Raw genomic sequence first — 9,348 nt, 5'->3', positions numbered from 1 at the left:
ATAAAAAGGGCTGGGGATGTAACTCAGTGGTAGAGCACCCATGGATTTAATCCTCAGTACTGCAAAAAAGATAAATAAACAAACAAACAAATAAATAAAATACAGTATTGGAAGAATAACACTATGATAAAAGTTGAGAAATTAAAATAGAAAAAAAGATATAAATTTAAATCAGAGGCCATAACTGGTTAATATTTTGACTTAAAGACAATAGATATCTGTCATATTTCCTCAGCTCTGTCATGGTTGTGTAGAAGCAGACATATACCATAAACATAATGAATTAGTGGAGCTGTGTTCAACAGAACTTTACTTATACACATAGGTAACTGCAACCACTGTTTAAAAGGCAGAACCAATACTGGCCCAGGCAAAGAGACTTCTCCAAATGGCTCACTACTCCAGAAATATTCAGAGTCAAGTTAGTGGGAAAATATGTTTTATTCACAGCCAGATTTGAAGGAAAATGGAAGAAACTTACATTTTTAAAAGTTTTATCTTCAAAATCCCTGAAGACAAGGAAAGCTTTAAAAGAGTCTGCAAAGAGAGAGAAGTCAGGAAATGTATATAGGTAGATTTAGTTAGCTTGTGCTAACTTGTGAGGGGGCAGTTTCCCTTCTCAGCTTCCTTGGTATCTGTCAGGCCATGGGGGACAGGGACACACAGCCACTCAGCTTCTCTTCTCAGCATGAGGAAGCTGCTCTCCAAATCATACGTGGGGGCAGATTCAGTATTTCATCATCATAGAAATCAAACAACCTCTTTCAAAAATGGGCAAAGGACCTGAATAGACGTTTTCCAAAAAGTATATTCAAATGCCAGTAAACATCTAAAAAAATGTTCAATATCACTAATCGTTAGAGAAAGGTACATCAGAACTACCATGAGGTTTTACCTCACACACATTAGGATGACTACTATGAAAATGCAGAAAATAGTAACTTGTGTGAAGCTGTGGAGAAATTGGAACTTTTATTCCCAGTTGGTGGGAATGTACGATAGTACAGCCACTGTGGAAATCAGTTTGGCAGTTACTCAAAAAATTAAAAATAGAGAAAGATGGAGCAAATTGGTAGATTGACAGATCCTTTATCAATTGTCTCCTCACAGACACATCAATTTAGACAGCTTCTCACACACCAAACTGTTCACAAGAGTTAAGGAATCTAGGGGAAAGATCATAGAGGTTTTAGTATTATAAGAAAAGGTGTATTAAAGAAAGCAAGAAGGAAAGGGTTGCCCATGTCACTCCTTCCCCAACTCCAGCAGCATGGAGAAAGATGCCTCTGACTTAGAAGAGACAGAAGGAATTAAGTCCAGGCCTCACACCTGAAACCCAATGCCAGGTCTGCCATTGTGAAACCTTGGATCTGCAGAGCCCCAATGGCAGTATCTGCAGACTAAGCTGCTAGAACTGTGTTCACCAGGGGGCCAAGGGGCTGCCTCCTTCAACCCTCCTCCAACTGTGGGCAGCAGAGGGTGAGCAAGATTCCACTCACCGGGGAGTAGGGTAGAAAAGCTGCAAAGGGCTTTGCCTGTGCAGTCCTGTTGTGATGAGACCTAGCAGCAGACTGTCGAGAGCCGCCATGAAAAGGAGCTGAGCATGACCCTTAGCCTTGAGCAATGGATGTGTGGAGAAGGCTTTCCTGTTCCAGAAGCAGATGGATCCCCACCTCCGCTCTGCAGGGGAATGAGGCCAATGGGACTGGGCTACACCCCCCGAAACCCAATCCCTTGCCTCATTAGGGTGGAACTTTCTCAAGTGCCTTTCACTCAATAATTAGGGCTTCTGGCGTTCTCTCTCTCTCCCCGCCCCCCACCTTGCTTCCCTTGTGGGAGCTGAGGATGAGGAGCCATCGCTGAACCCCAAGAAAAAGATATTTTCTGTGTCTCTGTGTGATTATTATGTGCCACCCCAATTCATCTGGAGTGACCCTGTCTGATTTCATCATGTGTTGTGATGGCAGACAAAACCCAAAGGCCCCTATACTCAGGAAAGAGCCCACAGATAAAGCCTCTGATCTTTCCCAGTAGGTAGAGATCTATGTTTGGTGGAACAGACTCATGTTTTGGCCTTGATCACTGACAGTCTTGGAATGGGCCTGGAGAAATTCTTCCTTGAGACTAGTAATTCTCTGATGCTGTGAGATTCTGGTGTGACCCAGCTTAGTGTCAACTTCAGAGGCCAAGGGACTACCTTCATCAACACTGACTCAGTCTCAGGCCACAGTATGAAATAAGACTCCAGTTGCTGGAGTAAGATAAATAGTAAGCACAGGACTTTGCCTGGAACCTAGTGCTGGTGAAATCTAACACTGGGCAAGTCCTAAAAGCCACCACCCACAGGCAGGTGCCCATGGATGGACCTCTGAACCAGCCTGTGTCAGGCAGAGTTGGACTTCTATCCTGATCAGCATTGCAGGTGGCTGGCCGTGGTGATCCTGAGCCATGAGTCCACTGCAGCATAGGCAGCCCATGGTATTGTAGGCCTTGGTCCTTCCCCTGTGTTGTGCAGTGGGCTTAGGTTGTGACGTAGCATTCTGTCATTGGTGGTCACAGGTGTTATATACAAGTATAAGGGTAGGCCCTCCATGATGATTCCGCCAGAACTAGGCAGAATTTTGCAGTGTTGGATCACAGGCCAGTAGTTGAGAATGAGTCATGTTGGCAGAGCCTGGCCCCAGGGAAGGGTTGAGGGGATGAATTACCCTTTGTTAGATACTCCCCTGCTTCATGCTGAATACACCACCTGTGTATTTGGGACAAATCTGAGCTCCAAACACCCTCTAGTGGTAAACAGCAACAAAACTCCACCGGTAGACTCAAACTTAGCAAACTTAGACTCAGGCCACCATCCAGTGCTGAAATAGTGGAAGTGATTATGGGCGCAGAGAAAATAAGCAGTCTGCTTAGGGTTTCTGGAAAGACAGGCTCAAAGCCAGATTACAAAAGACTGAAATAAATACCTAAACCTTTAATGTCCAGATGATGCCACACACCAAGATGTATCAAAAACTTTCAGGGAAACATGACCTTACCTAACAGTTAAAGTAAGATACCAGAAACCAACTGTATTAGTAATCAGAATAGGTGAACTAGCTGGGCACGGTGGCACACACCTGTAATCCCAACAACTCCGGAGGTTGTGGCAGGAGGATCACGAGTTCAAAATCAGCCTCAGCAAAAGCGAGGCACTATGCAACTCAGTGAGACCCTGTCTCTAAATAAAATACAAAACAGGGCTGGGGTCATGGCTCAGAATATGGTTTCCATTTTTTATGTCACCACGTAGTCCCAAATAGCTGCTATACTTCCAACCATTATATCTGCATTCCAAGCAGGAAGGAGAAAGAGGATTGGGGATTGTTCCCTCTCTTTTAAGGAAATTTCCTAGAAATGACATATGACACTTCTGCTATCATTGTAGAACTTAATCATATCAGAAATGACATCTTTTGCCTGGGAAGATGGAGATTCTATGACAAAAGAAAATGGGGAGAATGGATATTGAGAGTCAACTAGCAGTGTCCTACCTTGGGGCAGGGGCCTTCTAATGAGAGAATTTTTTACTTAAGAAGGATGCATAAAAGTTGTATAAAAGTTTGTATAAATGTAAACAAACAGAAATAATCCCAAATGTTGATATTTTGAAAATGACAGACCAAAGCATAATGTTGATGACTTTTAATATACCCTTTATAAAATAGTAAGGGAATAGGAAGTGGAAGCACTAAATAGAAAAATTTAGTCCCTGCCCTCTGGTGATTTACAGTTTAGTGGCAGAAACAGAAAAGTCAGCGAGCCATCCAATGCAGTAGACAAATTGTGCTCATATTTGCAAATGAGCTGGTTTGCATTTATTTACAATGCTTGCAGAATGGCCTTCTTTGATTAGAAGATTCCAAAGAGATGTTGCTTATAAACCTTTTATACTAATTATTGATATGAGAAAATGAAAGTCACTCCTTGGATTGGCTCTTGTCTCCATCTCTCTGGTAACCTCCCTCTCAGGTTCAGTGTTATCCACTTTATTAGTCTACATTTCCTTACTCATGTGACATGTATGATAAGTGAAATCTCTATTGACGACAGACAAATGGAAACTGGCAGCCATTATCACATTGTAATTCAAGGCTTAGAATCAGAGAGCAACAGGAGCCTATCCTAGTGCATTTCAGAGCAACTCTGCCTGTTAATGCTAATTCACACTCCTTACAATCAGATCTGTCTTTTCAAAACCAAGTCTACATCTTGGGGTAGTCTCCAAATCCCTTACTGAAGCAAGTCCTTCCTGTGAGAATTAACGGCCACCCTACATTTTCTACATTCCTGCAGTTCCCTTCTCATTTGAAATATAATTTTAGAAGAAAGCTGAGAGGGTTTCAATCACAGTTCAAAAAGAATATCTGCTGATAGAATTGGAAACACTGCACCATATCAGAGAAAATCAGACCTATCTAATAATTCTACTTTTCTTTCAAACTTCTAACATGACATGTGTATTATCCTACTGTTCTATTCTTATTCTATTGAAAACCAGTGAGAACACACAGTAGTTAGCACCTACTAACTTCAAAGTCAAATATATACGTATCCATCTAATTTTTTCTTTTGGATTTAAATCCCACATGAGTCACCTCTATTTCCATTGAAAATACCATATAAGAACATGAAGATCCCATCCATGTTAGTTTTCAAAAGTATTTCAGACACCATATGCTTGTAATCCCAGCTACTTGGGAGACTGAAGTTGGAGGATCAGGAGCTCCAGTCTCGCAACTTAATGAGACTCAAAAACAAAACATGTGGCTCAAGCGGTAGGGCGCTTGCCTGGCATGCGTGCAGCCCGGGTTCGATCCTCAGCACCACATACCAACAAAGATGTTGTGTCCGCCGAGAACTAAAAAATAAATATCAAAAATTCTCTCTCTCTCCCCTCTCTCACTCTCTCTTAAAAAAAAAAAAAAAAAAACCCAAAGTATTTCATTCCAATTTAGTCTAAGCAAAGAGTGAACCAGACCATGAAATCAAATAACCCACTTTCTGACCTCAGACTTCTTTACTGGTCCTCAGAAACTTCCCTGAACCTGAACTTCTGTCCTGATTCCAAACACTTCAACCTGAAATCTGTTTTAAGAACAGGGCATTCCACTTTTCTGTTCTTCCTCCCAACCAGAACAGAAAGGAATTCTTAAAAGTTCCTTGAGGGCATTTAGCACTTACTCAAAGCACACTCTTTTCTCATTTCAATCCTCATTAGAAGACAGGGATTCAACATATAGTTGTAAGCCTTGCTTTATGTCAGGCTCTATGCAAGCACTAAATATAAAAATGTAGTCACTGCTCTCTGGTGACTTACTACTGGCAGAAACAGAGATCTAAAAAAGCAACTGGAGGGGAGGGGACGGGAAGAGGGGAATGGAAGGATAGCAGAATAAAATAGACATATTTTTGCTGTGGGTATATGCGTGACTGCATGACCAATGTAATTCTGCAACCTGTACACTCAGAAAAATGAGAAATTATATCCCATGTGATTCAAATGTATGATATGTCAAGATGCCTGTTAATGCTAATTCATACTCCTTATAATCAGATCTGTCTTTTCGAAACCAAATCTACATTGTGGGGTAGTCTCCAAATCCCTTACTGAAGCAAGTCCTACCTGTGAGAATTAATGGCCACCCTACATTTTCTACATTCCTGCAGTTCCCTTCTCATTTGAAATATAATGAGATTTATAATGTCATGTGTAGCTAATTAAAACAAATAAAAAAAAGATTTAAAAAAAGCAACTGGAATTCAATGTTTTAAGGGCTGACACAAGAAAACAATTATAGGGGAGCAAAGATTTAAAATAAGTGAGTGCATTTAAGTTAGCCTGGAAGAGGAGAAGGAATGTCAGTCAGAATAAGCAAAACTCAGTAGCTTAATATGTGTGTATTCCTTAATTTTCATGCCCCACTGTGGTTATAGGGATCCCTATTCTTCCTAGTCAATTAGACACCAAGATTGATGATGTCTTCAACTTGACACAAGATGCTAGGGTAGTAGCCTCACATAATAAGAGGCAGACATGACAACTTTTGCATTGGTTCCTCAAGTTTTTGCTTGGAAAAAGAGCATAATTTCTATTCATATTTAATTGGCCAAAGCAAGTCACAAGGCTACACTGAAGTTCAAGAGGATCTGAAGCTTTCCCACAGGAAAAGCAATCAGGAATCATTGGTGACTATCACTAACCACTTTCACAGTGGTTTGATTCTCAAACGTAATTTCTAGGCCTGGGTTAGAAGATGAGTAGGCATTAAGCAAGACCAGGGGTGGAGCATGGAGGGCAGGATTTAAGGGATAGTAAGTACAAAAGTGTGAAAATACAAAAGAGAACATGATTCTTCAGGATAATTTAGTTTTACAAACTTACATAACATTGATCTGTCCTAAATGTTCTAGAAATATTGACTTAGTGCTCACAACTTATAGGGGAAGATTCACTTATCAGAGAAGACACTGTACACAGGAGGCCACTGATGAGTTGTGGCAAAGCCAGCAGTCCTGGCTCCTCAATCCTTACTATGTCACTCTCTGAACCCAGCACTCCATCCAGGGCCAGGGGAGAGGACATATGCCAAAAGATATAGCTGTAAAGGAAGCAGAGGTCAGATTATGAAGGTAAATTGGGGGAAACAGTTATTTTACTGAGGCCTCAGATGCTATGAATGGTATTTAAGCAGGGGAATGAGAAAATCTTCACATTAGAAAAAGCACTGGTTAACTTTCAATCCCTCCCCTCCCCCTCACTATCTATCTGAACTTCCCAAGTCCCTCTTCATCAGTTCATTTGAGACACCTGTCCTGCAGCTGAAGGGTAAGGAATGTATATTTCTATACACAGGCCAGGTGTTCTCATAAATCCCTCTAAAGATGACTTTAAAGCAGATTCGTGTATGTATCAGCATTCCCCACTCTGCTCATTGAGGCAATGAAATAACTTCTGCAATTAATTTTTTTTTAATCACATAAGTTATTTATTTCCTTCTGGCTTGAAATGCTTTAACCCAGTTGCTTAACCTTTGACAATGAATATAATCAAGTTTCCCTAATACTTTTGGGAAACTGCTCCACCAAATTTAATGCACCCATCACAAGGTGTTTTTCTTAATAAGACTTTTATAAATCAGTACACTAATTTCTCAATGTTTTCACCTGTGTGCCTGTGGGATGATAGGCTTTTCCCCACCTTGAAAACTGTTCCTTGCTCAAATGCATCCAGTGTGATTGCATTCTTTTCTTGGTCTGTGTTACAAATAGAGTTAATGTTAAGTGGATAATCACTAACCTAACACCTAGAAAAAAATTAGAAGACGTACTTTGTCTATTATCTATCTGCAATGCACATGAAATACATTTTAACCACAGACCTGTGCTTTTTAAACTTTTCACTTGAGACTGCTCAACTCTTACTATGCTGCTCTCTCCTGTCACCGTCTTTTCCAGAATTCTTTACACAGAGGATTGCAGGACTGACTTCTTGTTTCCTTGTCTCTTACCCTGTGGTGAAGATTGTAAGATGGTTCCCATAACTTGCCTCCTGGTACTCATGTCTGTGCAATCCCCTCCCCTTGATTGTGGACAGGACCTGTGACTTGCCTCTGATAGAAAAGGATAAAGCAATGTAATGTCATTGATGTAATGTCAAAGAATTATGTAATGTCAAAGAATCCTGTGTCCTTCTTTCCAGACTTCTTTACTGGCTTTGATGAAACAAGTGGCCATGGTGAGCAGCTCCTTTTGCAAGGAAGGGAAGCTGGTCTCTAGCTGGCAGCCAGCAAGAAACTAAGGTTCTCTGTCCAGCAGTCAACAAAGAACTGAATTCTATCAGCAATCACATAAAACTTGGAAGGAGGTCCTCCTCCAATTGATCCTTGAGCTAATGTCATATTCCTGACATTTTGAGTGTAGCTTTGGGATGAAAACAGCTAAGCACCCAATAAAGCTGTGCCAGACTCCTGACCCATAGAAACTATGAGATGAAAAATGTCAGCTGCTAAATTTGTGGTAATATCATTATACAACAATAAATAAAATATCCCCTTTTCATTTTTGGTTGTCATTTAGTCCCCAAGGCATGCTCAATTCTTTTAAGTCCAAAAGGTTTCCCTACAGCACACCACTCCCTCATATGCTGCAAATTTATATCAGTTATTAGACTGAAGAGAAACTTCTTGTCTTTACCTCTTATAGCAAAATGTTCCCCATACCTAAAAAGTTGGCCTGGACAAACTATTGCTGGCAGGGGTGACAGTTGAACATGTCTGTGTTACCCATCTTGAGGCCACCTCCTTACATCATTGGGTTTTATAGTCAAGCCCTTTTCCCCTCACTACAGAGAGATCCTTGGCTTCTGGTCCACAGGGGATAGCAATCTGGCCCACAGGTAACTCCTAAGGCTGTAAGAGTTTCTGACTTTGTAAGGACTTCTGACTTTGCTACGTAATGGAATAGTTGATGACAATTCAATTTCCATAGGAATCAGTTACCCCAAGTTTTGTTTCCTTAAGACCAGTTTTGAGGAGCTGGGGATGTGGCTCAAGTGGTAGCATGCTAGCCTGGCATGTGTGCAGCCCTGGTTCGATCCTCAGAACCACATACAAAGATATTGTGTCCACCGAAAACTAAAAAATATAAAAAAAGGAAAAAAAACTAGTTTTGATTATGTAAGTAGGTCATGAATGCGTTCTCCTAGTTAAAAGAAGAAAAAAAAAAAAGGAAAACTTGGCTGCATCTTAGAATTCCCCTGAAGACTGGGCCTTCCATCCCTTTGTCTGAAGTAAGCCTTGTTATCAGTTTCATTGTTTCCCTCCAGTGCCCAATCACTTACATTGTGTATATATGGAAACACCTCACATTCTCACTTTCAAAAATGATAAAAAGATGTCATGCTGTATACATTAATTTGCAAACTAATTTTGAAATTCAACAATGTGTCTTGAAAATCCTTCCATGTGAGTTCACACACTTCAGTATCATTCTTTAACTGCCACATGGTATTTTACAGGATTAATGGGTATTTACATGATGTCCCATTATAATGGACCATTATAATGGGACATCATGATGTCCCAATATAATGGACCCATTTAAAATAACTTCTTTCTCCAACTGTGCAGTACATTTCTAATACTTGCTCTCAAGCTTTGATGATTAATTTCTAGACCTTGAACTCAGTTGGGGAGTAAGGGAATATTAATATTGCAGTGACTAAATTTATATCTTGGTTGTTGTTCACAGATCCTTACTCTCCTTTGGCCTTTACACCCAAGAGAAATTCAGCTGGACACTGGTAAC

This window comes from Spermophilus citellus (assembly GCF_964194105.1).
Source record: "Spermophilus citellus genome assembly, chromosome: 9".
Taxonomy (NCBI): domain Eukaryota; kingdom Metazoa; phylum Chordata; class Mammalia; order Rodentia; family Sciuridae; genus Spermophilus; species Spermophilus citellus.
Note: the sequence above shows the minus strand (reverse complement) of the source record.